The sequence below is a fragment of the Tamandua tetradactyla genome, chromosome 6, assembly GCF_023851605.1.
Source record: "Tamandua tetradactyla isolate mTamTet1 chromosome 6, mTamTet1.pri, whole genome shotgun sequence".
Taxonomy (NCBI): Eukaryota; Metazoa; Chordata; class Mammalia; order Pilosa; family Myrmecophagidae; genus Tamandua; species Tamandua tetradactyla.
The window spans coordinates 125,144,383-125,160,484 of NC_135332.1; positions in this window are offsets into that span (position 1 = coordinate 125,144,383).

Here is a 16,102-nt window from a genome sequence, read left to right on the forward strand (position 1 = left end):
GAGTCCGACGGAGGGAGGCTGGCTGAGAAGATCGGTAACAAAAATGAAATGATGGGTGTGGTGTGCATGAAATCGCTGATATAGGCTGATATTTATTTGAGGCAACTGTCGTTAGGTTAGAGATGCTCCCTGCCCCTTTGTAATTTACAGGACAGAACTGACATGGAAACAAAGATGCCATTTAAGCAAACATGAGAATCCTTTTGAACGAAACGTATATATTACAGTATTACATATATAATACATATGGTTTAGATTTCTTTAAATCCCATCATTCTTTTCTACTCAAGTGTATCAAAATAGGCCCGGAAGTAAGCCTCAAGAAAGTCAGGCTAATGTAGTAAGAATTTAATTAAAAATGGAAAATAATGGTTCTTCGATTGCTATGTATCCTATGTTTTTCCTCTCCGCAATTAATCTACTTCATTGCTTTTAAAAACTATATTATACTTAAGGAAGAAACAGCTTGGAAACATTAGATAGTCTTGTGGATTTTTCAGTCTAGTGCTACTGTGAAATTATCATTTGGGAAAGGAATGCTAGCAGATCAGCCCCAAAGTTTTGCTATTTTATTTTTAACACTCTTACATTATAAATGTCCACTGGTATAGAGCAGCAGGTAGTTTGTGACTTGCGTGCATATGTATACACTCCCATTTTAGTTTACAAGTTAAATAAATAACACCGAAAAGGAAACAATCTGTCTTTCTCAAGTACAGGAATCTTTTCCGCCACAGGGTTTATTTTAGCACTTTCCAAGAAGTACTATTGTAAATATGCAAGCCTTTATCCACTCTCATGCAAATAGCACTTGAAAGTTAAAGTCCTTGAACAGTACTTGTCAGCCACGTTCTCTTGCTCTTGCGTTTGCAAATAGGAGTCATGAAATCAAATAACTCTAAAACCCAGAAGGATTTAGAATGGTCACGTGGTTGAAAACTCAGGCAAAACGAATATAGAACCTTTTAATTTCAGGGCTGGAAAGAAGGGTAAAGAAGAGTTCAACTCTTTATCAGATATTTGAATCTCTCTTGAAATGTATAGAATTGTTAAAAAGCAATTTTTAACTTAGTGAATTCTTAATTCCTAAATCCTTAAGTTTATTTCCTTCCCACCTTTAAAACCTAACTTATAAACTGCTACTATTTTAAAATGTCAGAAAATGATTATTATACCTGTCATATAAAACTGATATAAGGTCACTGCATAAATTAAGGTCATAATTTTTTTTCATTAAAACAGTAGTTCTTTCTTTCCCAAGATAATCTTCTGGCCTATTTTTCTATTTTCTGTTTTCTCATATAAGGGAAAACACAGGTAGTATTTCTGCTCTCCAGATCTGTTCTTGGTTCAGATCTCAAGGCGATTAAACTGGGAACTTGATTATCATAATTAGCAGAGAAAATAAAACATGAAAAAATAGACACAATCTTTTAGCAAACAAAATTCTGAAGCTGGAGTGGACTTGTGATATGTAGTACAATAACTTCATGTTATACGACGAAGAAAGGGAGACCTTCAGAGCTTACTTGACTTGTCCAAAGATTTACAGATGGTTAACAGTGGAGTTTTTCTAGGTCCCATTTTATTGGTTTCCAAAACAGTGCTGTATGAAAGACTTCAAGGGAAGCTTCAGTGCATAAAGGCTATTTTGGCTTCTCTTGGTTCCTAAACGCTTATTTACTAGGCATTTGGATTCGGAGAACTTAATTTCTTTCCTTTATTTATTTTTTCACTACAGCTAATTCTAATTTAAATTTTTTCAGTCCCAAAAGTTATAGGAAATATATTATGTATTTTCAATTGTCAGACCATTTTCAGGACCTGGAAAGGATTCTACGGAGTCTCCCACTTCTGAGCTATTTAATATAATGAAGGAGAGCGGTAGTATAGGTAATTCAAAATAATAAATAATTATTGAGTAATTTCAACCTTATTTAAACATGGAAATTAACAACTAGGATAATATATTAATGGGATCATTCTTAGGCAAGGCATATATACCAGAATGTATATATATGCTTTCAGAGGGAGGTGACTTACACAACTCCATCTATGGCTGTCCTTACAGTTTTTAAGGGGAATGTTGGTAAAAGCAATGGAGTTCTGGAATATACCTCTGATTGGAAAGGTCTAAACAATAGGTCATGCTTTGTTTCAAAGGATGGAATATTTAATATATGTAGGGAAGTGAATGGTTGAACTGATAGACTTGAGATAAACTTCCTAGGATGTACTTCATTGGGAAATGCCAAAAAGTTGTGTAAGAACTAAAACAAATTATCACTTGTAACTATTTCTAGGAACTTTATTAAAGGCTGTCCCCATTAACAATGGTGCTCATTAGTTCCCTTCCCCCTTCCCTCAGAAAATTATTCTTGTGATCACATTCAAATGATATTCATCTTCTCTCTTTTTATCTTAATAGCTTTCTGATACTCACTGCTTTTTAACTGATGAAGTAATCAACTGTTATTTAAAAGGAACCCTGGGCCTACATCTCTAATGGAGATTTTGCAAATTAAATTTGTCATGAATACTTGAAAGTTTATTTATAAAATTAAATCTCAAATGCTGCCTACAGTTTAAACGCTTTCCTAGTTGTTCTAAAAGCACTGCAAAAAGCATTCTTAGCTTTTGTTGACATTTTCTAAGACTATATGGGGAATAAAAAGATGTTGATATAGCTGATTCTTTCAGTTCACCCATCTTAATTAAAAGACCATTGTGGATCCATGCCCCTTTGGATTCAGCTGTGGAAGGTCACAGAAGTGTCTGTAATGGTTATTTTCTTACTGCTGGATGGGAAGAATATGCAAAAGATGAAGTTCTTATTCTCGGCAGCTAACTTATTTCTAGATTGGTTACTCTTTCCTTTTTAAGGATCATTCATGCCTTATATTTTCTTGGTTATTTTCAAAAGGTGTTTCGTAAATAAGGGACCCCAGAACTAGACACCTTTATGAATAAGCTTTCTCTAAAAAAGCAGTTCTTCCTTTATCTAGGGCCTTTTCTCCTTCAAGCCATTTCCACTTCCTCTTCCTTGAGCAGTGTTCAACCACTAGGTGTCATAAGTATTCACACAAATGCCCCAAAGGTGTAGAACCAAGCTTTCTCTTAAAATGTGCCCCTGAGTATCTTGACTTCCTTTATTAAATCTTATATTCCATGGCCTATACATAAACTTGCATTTGCGCGTGATTCAAACTCAGAATAGAAAGGGCAGAAAAAATCATGAATTCAAGGAAAAACAAAATGGAAATCTTTGCAGCATATGGTTTGTCAGAAAGGAAAATCTGTGTAGCGTTGAACACTACAGAACTCATCTCTCCCAGACCCTCTTCCCCACTCTGACTCCCCAGGTGCCTTCAGCCTCACTCCATGAGATTAATACGTAGCTTCTTCTTTTAGAGATGGGCTGTATAGAAACACAGTGAAAAATCTTTCAGAAATTTTTGCATTACTTTGGAAGGGGAAACATATGAGACATCAAAACTCTCTTCTATTCTACCTATTTGTAATTCAGCTGAAGGGCTGATACGTCAAAAAACTATTTTAGAGTCATGGATTTTTAGAACTCAAAGGATCTTTAGAATGATCAAGTGCAACCTTTCCATTCTTTGTTAAGGAAATGATGGCTGGAGTGGTTTCTTATTGCCGAGATGGTTAGCAGACCGAGAACTTGAACACACAACTGACTCCTGGTCCTGCTTCCTCTCTGTACTTATTACTATTCTTAAGATAGTTTCATTTACCTTCTCTGGAATTTTGAAGAAAATTTAAGCCAGAATATTCCTTAGACTATGCTTAATATTATAAAGTAAGTCTTAGTTTAGTAATCCTAGTCAGGGGAGGTTTGATGTTAAAAGAAAAACAAATAGTAGCTATTAGTTGTTGGCACAATGACAAGAAATAAATTTTAATACTCTCATTTTACAGATTTTCCACATTGCATTTTAATTCAGTTTTTCATTGTACTGCAAGTCAGTCAGATCCCATACATGTCTTTCATTGAAAATTTTTTAAAGGAACATGGCCATATTTGATGAAAAGATGCAGTTAATCCATTGGTCTTCAAATTCAAACAAAATTAGATTGTTGTTCTCACCAAGATGAAAAGAAAATTAGCTTAGTCATTGTGATATGAAACCAATGAACATATCTTATTTTCAAAGTAGTTGAACCATGAAGTGATTTAATTTTTTTCCTATAATGCACTTTATTTCTTGGGATAAGCAGATGAGCAGGGTTGTCCTTACATAACTAGAAGTGTTGTTCCTTGGTGCTCACTCAATTCCCAGGGAGCGGAGTATGCAGTGTGCTCTGGTAAATATGGTTCCTCTTTTCATTCTGGTGAGATTTCCATGATTAATCCAGGCACAGAATTTCTTTTGAGTAAGTATCTCCACCTAATTACAATAATCAAATAATTGTTTGGGATAAATTTTCTGATAAAAAACTTTGAAACTTTTTAATTCAAAAAATTAATTTTTTGTCACAATACCTGTGCATGGAAATGAGGTAAGCAGTGATGATTTTGAGCTGAGTTGAAATGAGGTAAGCAGTGGTGATTCTGAGCTGAGTTTAAGATGTTCCACCAAAAAGCTGGGAAGCCAAATAAGTTAGGAAATAAGGCTGTATGCTTAAAATCCTTCAGTAGACATTTATAATACTTTGAAAAATCCTATAATTAAGAAGTCTGAACAACTGTGTTTAACATTTTCCAAATGTAGTTGACCATAAAACCTTTTGTAAAATCTCAGTAATATGGGGTGCAAGGGTAGTTCAGGGGTAGAATTCCCACCCACCATGCAGGAGACCAGGGTTCAACTCCTGGTTCATGAATTTCCCAAAAACAAACAAGCAAGCAAATAAAAGAATGAAAAAACCAAAAAAAAAAAAAAAAAAAAAAAATCGCAACAAATGGTGCTGCAATAATGGGATGCTCAGATGGAAAAAGAATGAAATGTGACCCCCGGCATACAGCATACAAAAAAAAAGTCTCAATAATATCTTGTGAAAAACAGATTGAGAAATCTTGATTGCCAAGGTGATACAAGATACCTGTTTGATAAATCGACTAGTCCATGCTTTGCAATGCAAACCCTTCTATTTGATTTTTATCTTATTTATTGGCAGGATCTTAACAGTATCCCCTTTGGTTCCTTGACTGCTCTCTGGCCAACAGCAAGATTCATGGTTGCAACATCGAAGACCCAACATTTTACCAAGTTTATCCACAGAATTTCCCAAGTGTTCATGTTCTGTTGACAGATGGGCAATTTTAAAATTTAACTTTCAAGTATGTTATAAAATAGTCTTTTCAGTTGATTTCCTCTAACCCATTTATTCTCTTTTACTTAATGCAAAATTGTTCAGTATCACAGAGTCCAAGGCTATTTACTAGAGGTTGAATAAGCTTGAATTAAAATTAAGATGGTCATATTTCCTGGTTGTTGATATCCTGGTTGTTACCTGGTGGTAGAAGCAGCCCATTCAAGATAAATACTAACTCTTTAGTATGGCATAAAAGGTTGAATGAGTTTGTTTCTAAGGTTGCATGGAAGTGGTACATTTAGATCACCACTGATAATGGGGTTTAGCATAAGAAACTAAGATAAAACATGGTAACCTGGACTACTGCCTTACTTTGTTGTTGTAAATTTCTTTAGATCCTGATACTTCCACAGCTGTGTTGTTCCATAAACCTCATGAAAAATTATAACAGTAGATTTTCATTATTTTGAATATAGTCATATCTTAAGTAATTTGTCTTCTCTGTGAGCATTCTCTATTCATACATCCCAAGAGAGATGATTCATTTGGATTAGTCTGGCACCATCCCATATGAAGAACTCTCATTAGGCAGAGTTTTATGCAGAGCCACTGCAAAGGCTATTGGCCACCCTCAAATTCAGGTTTTTGACTGCTTTTGAAACAAACCCAGTCTCCAACTTCATCAATTATATACCAAATATTGGCATTTGCTTCTCTTGATAGGCATGTCATGAATCCTAGCAAAAATTTCTAGGAAGAATTACTTGTTTTTTCTGTCCTCCAAGGTGATATAATGATTGTGGTCCCAGGAACCCAGAGTTTCATAGAATTTCACAGAATTTGTTTTGGTCCAAGGCTTTTTATGATCTGGTCGCCACCTGTTATTTCAACTGATTTCCCATGATACTTCTCTTTTCCTCACTACAAATGAATAAACTGGAGAAAGATCAAAGGTTATTGTGGAGTTGAAAGAATAGGTAGGGTTTAATGAATGAGTATGACTGCTGAATCATTATTCAGATATTTCTTTTAGTCTCTAGTATCTTAGAGCAGCTAGAAGTAAAAACCTAAAATTGTGGAATTGTAATCCATACTAAATTCTGAAATCTGTTCTACAATTTATTGTTGCGATGTGCTTTGAAATTTATTGCTTTTTTATATGTTATTTTTCACACAAAAAAAGAGAAAGAAGGTGATTATGATGATAAATGCACAGTTATATGATGATATTGTGAACCATTGATTGTACACTTTGGATGATTACATGATGTGCCGGTTTGAATCTCTGTGTACCCCAGAAAAGCCGTGTCCTTTAATCCTAATTCAGTATTGCTGGGTGAGACCTTTCCTGATTGTTTCCACGGAGATGTGCCTCCACCCATTCAAGGTAGGGTTGTTTACTTGACTCTTTAAGAGGGAACCCTTTTGGAAAGAATTATGAGAGCCCACATATCCAGAGATCTTTGGAGATGAAGAAGGAAAACACCCCCGGGGTAGCTTCATGAAACAAAAAGCTTGGAGAGAAAGCTAGCAGATGTGCCATGTTTGCCCTGTGCCTTTCCCACTGAAAGAGAACCCTGAACATAATCAGCTTTCTTGAACCAAAGTATCTTTCCCTGGATGCCTTAGGCTGGACATTTCTATAGACTTTCTTTAATTTGGGCATTTTCACAGCCTTAGAACTATAAACTTGTAACTTATTAAATTCCCCTTTTTAAAAAAAACTGTTCCATTTCTGGTGGATCACATTCTGGCAGCTTTCAAACTAGAACACATGGTACATGAATATATAATATATATCAACAACAAAAAAAATGCAGCCTCTACAACATAAAAAAGAAAAAATACTCCTAAAGATTGGGAGAAAGATCAAAGGAGAAGGTAGAGTTATAACAGAGATTATAGGATTTAACAAATAAGTATGATTGCTGAATTATTATATTGATATTTCTCTTAATCTCCAATGCCTTGGAGAAGCTAGAAGGAAAAACCTAGAATTGTGGAAGTATAACCCATATGAAACACTGAAATCTGTTTTACAGCTAATTGTTGCAGTGTGCTTTGAAGTTTATTTCTTTTTTGTATATATGTTATTTTTCATGATTAAAAAAATTGGGAAAAAAATGAATGAGTTGCTGTTCTCCAAATATTCCATGCTTTTGCTTGCTGCTATCTTGTACATGCACTGTTTTCTTTCACTAGGAGGGAATGACTTTCCTTTTCTTACTACCCAATTAAGTTCTTGTCATATTTCCAAGTTGGTTCACGTAGCACCTTTTCTAGGTTCTCTTTCATGTCCATTCCTTGGCTCAAAGAAAATTTTAATTGCCACAGAAAAATTTGAGATTAGACATTGTAATATTTAGTCCACTACTTGGAATAGCAGTAGCCGTACTTGGGATAGAGGTAGCTGCTGTATGACATATAATCACCAAAATATATAATTGTTCAAACACAATTTATTTCTCAATTGCATGAATTCCAAGATATTTCTGATCAGTGGGCAACTCTCCTGAAACTGACAGTTCAGGAAATTGGGCTTGTTTTATCTTGAACATGTGGCTTCCTAGGCCACTGTGTTTGTCTGCATCAAGCTAGTGGAAGAAGATAGAGAGGATGGAGAAGAGACACCCACTTCTTATCCACCTTGATTGGAAATAACATACTTTCCACTCATTTCCCTTAGTAAAGCAGGTTACATAGCTCAACCTTGATATTTTGAGTTTGGGAAGTGTGGTTTCTGACTGGGCTACAGTTTCCTGGTGATAACATACTGCTGAAGGGAAAGCATGCATTTTGGAGAAGATGGTGAATGGTCTCTGCCACAGTTAATACTATTATGTATGCAAATGACATAAGTCCAACATAAGAAATCTTAAGCAACAAAAATGTTTTAATGGAAGTCATTCACGGGTCATTCTAAGACTCCAAGGAAGAGCTGGAGAGATCAGGCAACCTAGAGAACTTCAGATACAGGTCCTGGAGACAGAATGCAACTGTGACTATCTTTTGTCTCTGTTTTTCCTGTTTAAAATTTTGTTCTTTCTTATTACAGAGAAATAGATAGCTTCTTGCATGTGGTAGGGATGGGAGGGTGGCCACTGCTAGGCTTGCAGCATCTAAGTTTAATGACTCCAGAGGAAAATAAGAATGCCTTTTCTCCCATTTTGCTATATAAAAATCCCAGGGATAGACTCTGGTCACTGGCTAATGTGTTCACCGATTGGACCAATCATTGTGGCTGCTGCTAAGAAATCCTCTGATTGGCTAACTTACCTCTGCATCACTTTGATGGGCACTATGCTGTCTTGGCAGAGGTTTTATACATGAAGAAGTTAAGATCGAACTCCCCAAAGGAAAGTAGGTGCAGCTATAAACTAAAAGAATGAATGAAGGTTTTCTGGATAGGAAAAATAAGAATGAGAATTATTATGGAAAGGCAGTTTTTACTAATCAAGAAAAATGTAATAAATTTCTGAGATTTTATTCTAAAAATAAATTTTCTTAATGTTTTCCTATCTTCTTTAATAGTAAAAGACTTTCACTAAATAATAACATAAAGAATGCAAAACTTTAGACTTCTGTGTATTTGTTTAAGTTACCAAGTGCCAAGTTTCCTTTTATTTTTCTGTTTCACTGTACAATGCTCTGAAATGTTTTAAGAAGACATGATGTGGGGATGAGACAAAAAATCCATTATTATTTCAGTTGCACACAGGCCAGAATTAGGACAACCCATATGTTCTAGTTTGCCTAGAATTCTCATGCTAATTCTCAATGCTAATTCTCATTGTCTTAGCATGTGAGATATTTTAGAAAAATGCGCCTGGAAATTATACTACTATTTCACTAAACTACTGCTACTCCACATTGTCTTCTCTCAGTTGCCCTAGTTTTATTAATGCAGTTTTACTGAGATATCATACCATATAATCATCCAAATTGTATCATCAGTGGTTCACAGTATCATCATATAGCTGTGCATTTGTCATCACAATCGATTTTTGAACGTTTTCATTACTCCAAAAAAAAAAAGAATAGAAGTAAAAAAGAACAACAACAAAAAAGAAAATTCAAAACATCTCATACCCTTCTCCCTTGCCTTAGTTCTAATATGAATCCAAATAACTTGCAAACTTCTGTGATAAGAAAACAACAACAGTATATTTTAGGTTCCTTAATTATTAAACCGTACCTAGTAGGATCCATAGTCTTCTTAGTAGATTCCTACTCCTGGCACCTTTAGCAAAAACAAAGGTGAAATGGCCCATAGACAAGGTAATAGGTAAAAGTAAATTTCCAGAAATTAAAAATCTATTGTTTTAGTAAATGTTTTATATATATATATACACATACATATTTTTATATATGCTTATATATGTGGTGTGTGTGTGTTATTGACTAGGTTCTAGTCTTTCCTATTGTCGAACTGTATTCTCAGCTTTGAATATTGTGAGAGAAACCTCAGTTGTTTAACAATTTTATGATAAGCATCTATCATATACCAGGTGCTATTTTCTATGTACAGGGAAGACAGTGGTGAAAAACGGAGACAAATTCAGGCTTTCCTGAGGTTATATTTTAGTTGGGAGACCTAACTAATAGCTAAGCAAATAAACTAATAACACATTATCAAGTAGAGATAATGGCTGTGAAGAGCAATTAAGCTATATTCTTATCACAAATTACCTTTTTTTTTTCCTTGCAGGTTGACTACAATGGATTTTCACTACTTGTAACCAAAAGGAGCTTCAAGCATTGCACTTCTATTTACAAAACTTTCCTTTTTTTCCATTCTTTATTTGTATTTCAAGTTGTGATATCCCACTTTACCAGCTGGTCTATTCTAGGAGCTCTCCAAAGTTTATAATCTACTGAAGACAATCACTGACTAGCAACTAGAAATTAACCAAATAATAATAAAAGCTGCAATTATAAACCACTTCCCCATCACATTTACTTTCCTTCCCGAAATGTATTTTTCTACTCATGGCTAATCCAGATATCCTTTTATAACGTATACCATTTCCCTTTTTAGACTGAGTGAACTATAGCCATTGGGCTCCTGTAGTCTCTGCATCACTGGACCCACTCAAGTGACACCATTAAAATGGAGTCTAGTCACTTGGAATTTAGGAAGGGAATAGCTCTGGTTTAAGGCCAGGATCCTTCACAGAGAATAAGTGAATTCTGATGGATGGGGAATCAGTGTTGCATAGTTTCCAGTCTTACAAACTGCAACATTTTCTGAAATCTGTGATTGCTTATGATCACGCTGGGCCTATCTGGATAATAGTATTATCTTCCTATCTCAAGATTCTTAATTTAATCACTTCTGCAAAATCCCTTTTGCCATATAAGGTAACATACTCAGTTTCCTTGGATTAGGAAGTGGACCTCTTTGGGGTGGGGGGCATTTTTCAGCTTCATATGATGAAGTTATTAATGCTACTTGTAAATGAATTCATAAATACAGACTTAAAATGACTCAGTTTAAATTTCTAATATGTAGATATTGATAGATAAAATCCACATAAACAAAAGTTCTTTAGTATCCTCAAGAATTTTTTAAAGTACAAGGGGTTCTGTCCTGTGGTCAAAAAGTTTAAGAACTACTGATGACTACATGTTCTTTACCATTAAACAACTGCATGGGTTAGGTTGCCTGTCTTTGGGTTTATCTAACTTTCACACCCTCTACCCCCAATACACTAGTTTGGAGGACTGTTTTGTGGTCTGTTGTCTCTTTTATGGTAGTAGCCATTGCCTCTGTTTTTGGGTCATGAACTGGGCTGAGGGCCATGCTAGCCGCCTTTTTCTTGCTACCCTAAACACTTAGAATAGGCTCTGGCTTTAATATTTTGGTTCCTCTGGCCTCGACAAGCAATAATCAACCCACCTGTGGACATCACGTCCAGCTTGTCATTTGAATGCAAGACTTGCCCCATTTAGTAAGGACTTCAGCAAAAGTTTTTACCTGAAATTACCTAAGTCTGCTGGTTAAAATAATAAAATAAATTATTTAAAATGCATAGCTAAGCAAGAAGGTAAGTGAAATCTTCCAAGCCCCAAAAAATGAAGCAAGAGCACAGATTCAGAGAGGTGAGTAATTGCTGATACACGCTTCTGCCCCAGGGTATTTATAACCAAAAACCTTGGGAAACTAAGAATGTTGAATTATGTATACCAACCAGCACCTGTTCTTAATCTTAATCCAGGTCCCTGTGAGTGTGAACTCATTGTAAATAGGACCCCCTTGAAGATGTTATTTTTAGTTAAGATATGGCCCAACTGAATGAAGGTGGGTCTTAATCTCATTACTGTAGGCTTTATTGAGAGAAAGCCAAGGGGAGGAACTGGAAGCTGGAAGTCAGCGGAACCAGAAGAAAAAGGAGAGGACATCACCATGAGACAGGAAGGCCAAAGAACCCCAGGATTTTGGGTCAGCTATGATGCTACCAACCCCAAGAGGACACAAGCCTTCCACCCCTGCAACTGTGAGCCGATTGATTCTTATTGTTTGCGCCAAACGCAGCTTCTGATATTTATGATAGCAGCCTATCAAAACAAAGCAACAAAATAAAATATGTCCTGCAAAAGGAGAAGGCAAAGAAATTTAATGCTTTGGTCTAACGTAGAGAGAAAAAAATCAGAAATTGTTGAAATGGAAGCAAGGCATCCTGTGTGAAAATGCATCACTTTTCCTGTTGATGTTTCTGAAAGGATCAAACTTTTATTTCCCTACTTGAGAAAATAGTTTCAGCAGTATAAGCAGCTAGAGTTTTATGATGGAGCACAGATTTCCTGGAGGAGAAGAGTTCACAGACGTGCACAGCCCCAAATACCTTTGTCTATTTTGCTTCCTCCCAAGCATAGCAGAAGTGGAATAACACCCAGGAAAGTCCTTCAGTCTCTCAAGAACTGGAAACTTGGATCCCCCAGTTGAAAATTATGGTTTAATTTGTTAAGTATCTCATTTGGATTTAAATCAGAAATAAAGAATCAGACATTGCATTAGACCCCTAGTAGGCTAAGTCCTCTGTAAGTCTGGAGGTACCATGTTGTCTCCCCCAGACAGGGGACAATGATGTGATGTTCCTGGGCCACAGGATTCCCAGGTGGACTCTGGGCCAGCATTCCGTGAGGTGGCTTTCCTGCACTCACCTCCAAATGTAAGACCACCACTCCATCTAGGCTCTGCCTCTGCTATTAGTTCCTACACCTCTCCTGACAGGTGTAGGAATGTCTCATTCCCTTCCGGAGAACCAACAAGATTTCTGCAGGAATGGGAGTTGTCAGTTTAGGTTTTGCTTTGTTCTAAATTAGTCCATTAACCTTTTCTAGAAGCTTCAAATCAGTGGGTTTTTTTGTTTGCTTGTTTTTGTTTTTATAGTATTTATTTTCAGAGCAGGTTTAGGTTTACAGGAAGGTAAACCAAACTCTTCACCTCCCCTCCCTCCCATTTTTTACTATTATTAACATCTTGCTTAGTGTGGTGTTTTTGCTATAATTAATGAACCAATATTGATACATTATTATTAACCGAAATCCATAGTTTACAATAGGAACTACTCTGAATTGTACAATTTAATAATGGCTTTTGACAATTGTATAATGTCATGTATCCATTATCACAAAATCATACAGAATAGTTTCACTCCTCTCCCTGAAAATACCTTGTGCTCCATCCATTCATCCCTCCTCTCTACCCTTTAATCCCAGACAACCACTGATCTTATCACTGTGCCTAGAATTTTCCTTTTTTCAGAATTTCATATAATTGGAATCATATAGTATGTAGCTTTTTCAGACTGTTCTTTCACTTAGAAATATGAATTTAAGGTTCCTACATGTCTTTTTGTAGCTTGATAGTTCATTTCTTTAATCACTTAATAAGACACTATTGTGTAGATGTACCAGTTTGTTTATCCGTTCACTTATTGAAGGACATCTTAATTGCTTCCAGGTTTTGGCAATTATAAATAAAGCTACCATAAACATTCATGTGCAGGTTTTCATGTGGATGTAAATTTTCAACTTATTTGGGTAAATATCTAGGAGTGTGAATGCTGGATCATATGTTAAGCCTATGTTCAGCTTTGTAAGAAACTGCGAGACAGTCACCCGTTTGTATTCTCTCCATCAATGAATAAGAATTCCTGTTACTCCACATTCTTGCCAACATTAGCTGTTGTCCGGGTTTTGGATTTTAGCTATTCTAATGGATGCTTAATAGTATCAGTTGTTATTTTAATTAACAATTCCCTAATGATATATGATGTTGAGCATCTTTTCATATGTATATTTGCCATCTGTAAATTTTCCTTGGTGTCTGACAAGATCTTTTGCCCATTTTTAAATTGTGGTGTTTGTTTGCTAATTGTTGAGTTTTAAGAATTCTTTGTATATTTGGGATATAAGTCCCTTATCACATATGCTTGGCAAATATTTTATCCTAGCCTGTGATTTGTAGATTAGTATTTTTAAATTCTTTGTGCTATATAAACATAGAGATTTTAGGGGAGGATAGTAAGGAAGAGAGAGAAGAAATGGTTATGGGTGGCAAAAACATCTGCTACAATATGGGTTTGAAATATCCAGGACTTCAAAAAGAGTCATTTTTTTCATTGGTGCTTCACTCAGGATTTCCCTTCCTGCCTTTCTCTCTTTTCATAGGCGTGTGCAAAGGGGTTTACAGCATAAATATATGGATTTGTGATTAAAAATGTTTAAAAGAAAGAAAGAAAGGAAATAAAAAATGGTTGTCAGTGTTTCTCAACCTTTTAAATTATCACCCCCTCTAAGAAGGGGTATATAGGGTTTTTAAACATTTTTTTCCTAATCCGCCTTCACTCCTAAGCAATTTTATTACCACTAATATTCTGCATAGCTGTAATGTTCAGGAGGTTTGGGGGGCACATGCCATTGTAATATCTAAGATCCTGCCTCCCAAGAACCAACTTTTGCCCTTGCGTTAATATTGCCCCTGTTGAAAATGCATGGGTTAAATCAATACCTCAGTTTTCACTACTGTCATAATTAGTGTGGAATTGTAAAATGAACACTCAATTTAGAGTCAGTTACTGATGGAGGATTAAAATACCAATTCTGCCCCTTACTATCTGTGCAATTTTAGAAAAACTAATTTCTTTGGGTTTCAGTTTCCACATGTAGTATATGGTTGTGTTATTTTAAACTATTGTGTACCCCAGAAAAGCCATGTTCTTTAACCCTCATTCAGTATAGCTGGGTGGGATCTTTTTTATTGTTTCCATGGAGAAGTGTCCCATCTAATTGTGGGTGATACCTTTTGACTAGGTGGTTTCCTTGGAGATGTGTCTCCACCCATTCAAGGTGGGGTTGCTTTTTGGAGCCCTTTAAGAGGGAACTATTTGGAAAAAGCTCTAATACTGACAGAGCCCACACAACCAGAGAACTTTGGAGATGCAGAAGGAAAATGGCCCCAGGGAAGCCTTAGGAAATGAGGAGAGAAAGCTAGCAGATGTTGCCACGAGCCTTCCCAGTTGAGAAAGGTGTCCAGAAGCCAGAGACCTCAGCAAATGCCAACCATGTGCCTTCCCAGCTGACAGAGGTGTTCTGAAAGTTATCAGCCTTTCTTGAGTAAAGGTAACCTCTTGTTGGTACCTTAATTTGGACATTTTCACAGTCTTAGAACTGTAAACTTGCAATTTAATAAATTCCTCTTTTCAAAAGCCATTCGGTTTCTAGTATATTGCATTCTGGCAGCTTTGGCAAACTCGACCTCTCCTATACCGCCATCTTCCCAGAAATCCAAAACTCTGCTTTATATGAGAAATTGTTTCTCAATAACTAAGACTGTCTAAAATTAGAACGCAGAGATTTGTGCAGTTTAAAATTTTTCATCATCAAATCATCACAAATGCTCACCTTTATTGGATGCATTCTACTGATTAGGTGCTTTGTGTCTATCTCAGTTAATCCCCATAACCCCCCGAGGGGTGTCTATTTTTTAATCTCCATTTTGCAAATTTGGAAGTTGAGGCTTAGAAGAGTCCAGGAACCTACCCAACATCATCCAGGTGGTAAAAGGCAGAGCCAGGCTTTAGTGCTGCCTTGTCTCTCATAATGTCCCTGGAAATGGTCAGGCACAAGCTGAGGGTGAGGGCAGGGACAGTTACATCAGCTGGTAATACTGTAAAACAAATTAAGCCACATCTGGAAGAATCTCTGTTTCTTTATCTTGAAAGCATTTTCTTAACTCTAGTAACTGTTACAAGACTCTGTTATATTACAAGAGGTAAACCTATTGGGCTTGTCTAGACCTAATAGGTAAAAAGGGGAAATCCTGAAACTTGCCTGGGAAAGGACAAAAAAAAAAATTAGAATCTTGGGTCTGTTACTTTGTTGCATGGTTTGGGGTAGGGCATGTAATCTGTTTGAATCTCAACTTCTTCATGAGTAAAAATCCAAATAATTATAGTCAACTGCAGGGTTGTTGTGATAGCAAAATATAATTAGTTAAATATGGCAGATACTCAAAACTGAAGTTATTATATTTATCATGAGCTGGGACGGATATTAGTTGCATTATGGTCAGGAAAATTCAGATACTAGAATTTTTCAAGGGTTTAAAGTACATTTAGTCTAGATAGTTTTTCAGAGGTTCAGCACCAACTTCTAGATGAGGTGAAGCTAAGCTCTCGTCTCGCATTCTCTCTGCAGTAGCCTTTGAATTTATCAGGATTCTTGGTTGCAAACCACAGATCTCAAGCATAAAAACTGGTGGTTTTCAGTGAAAAACTGAAATACATTGGAAGCATATCAGGAGCTCAAATATTATAAG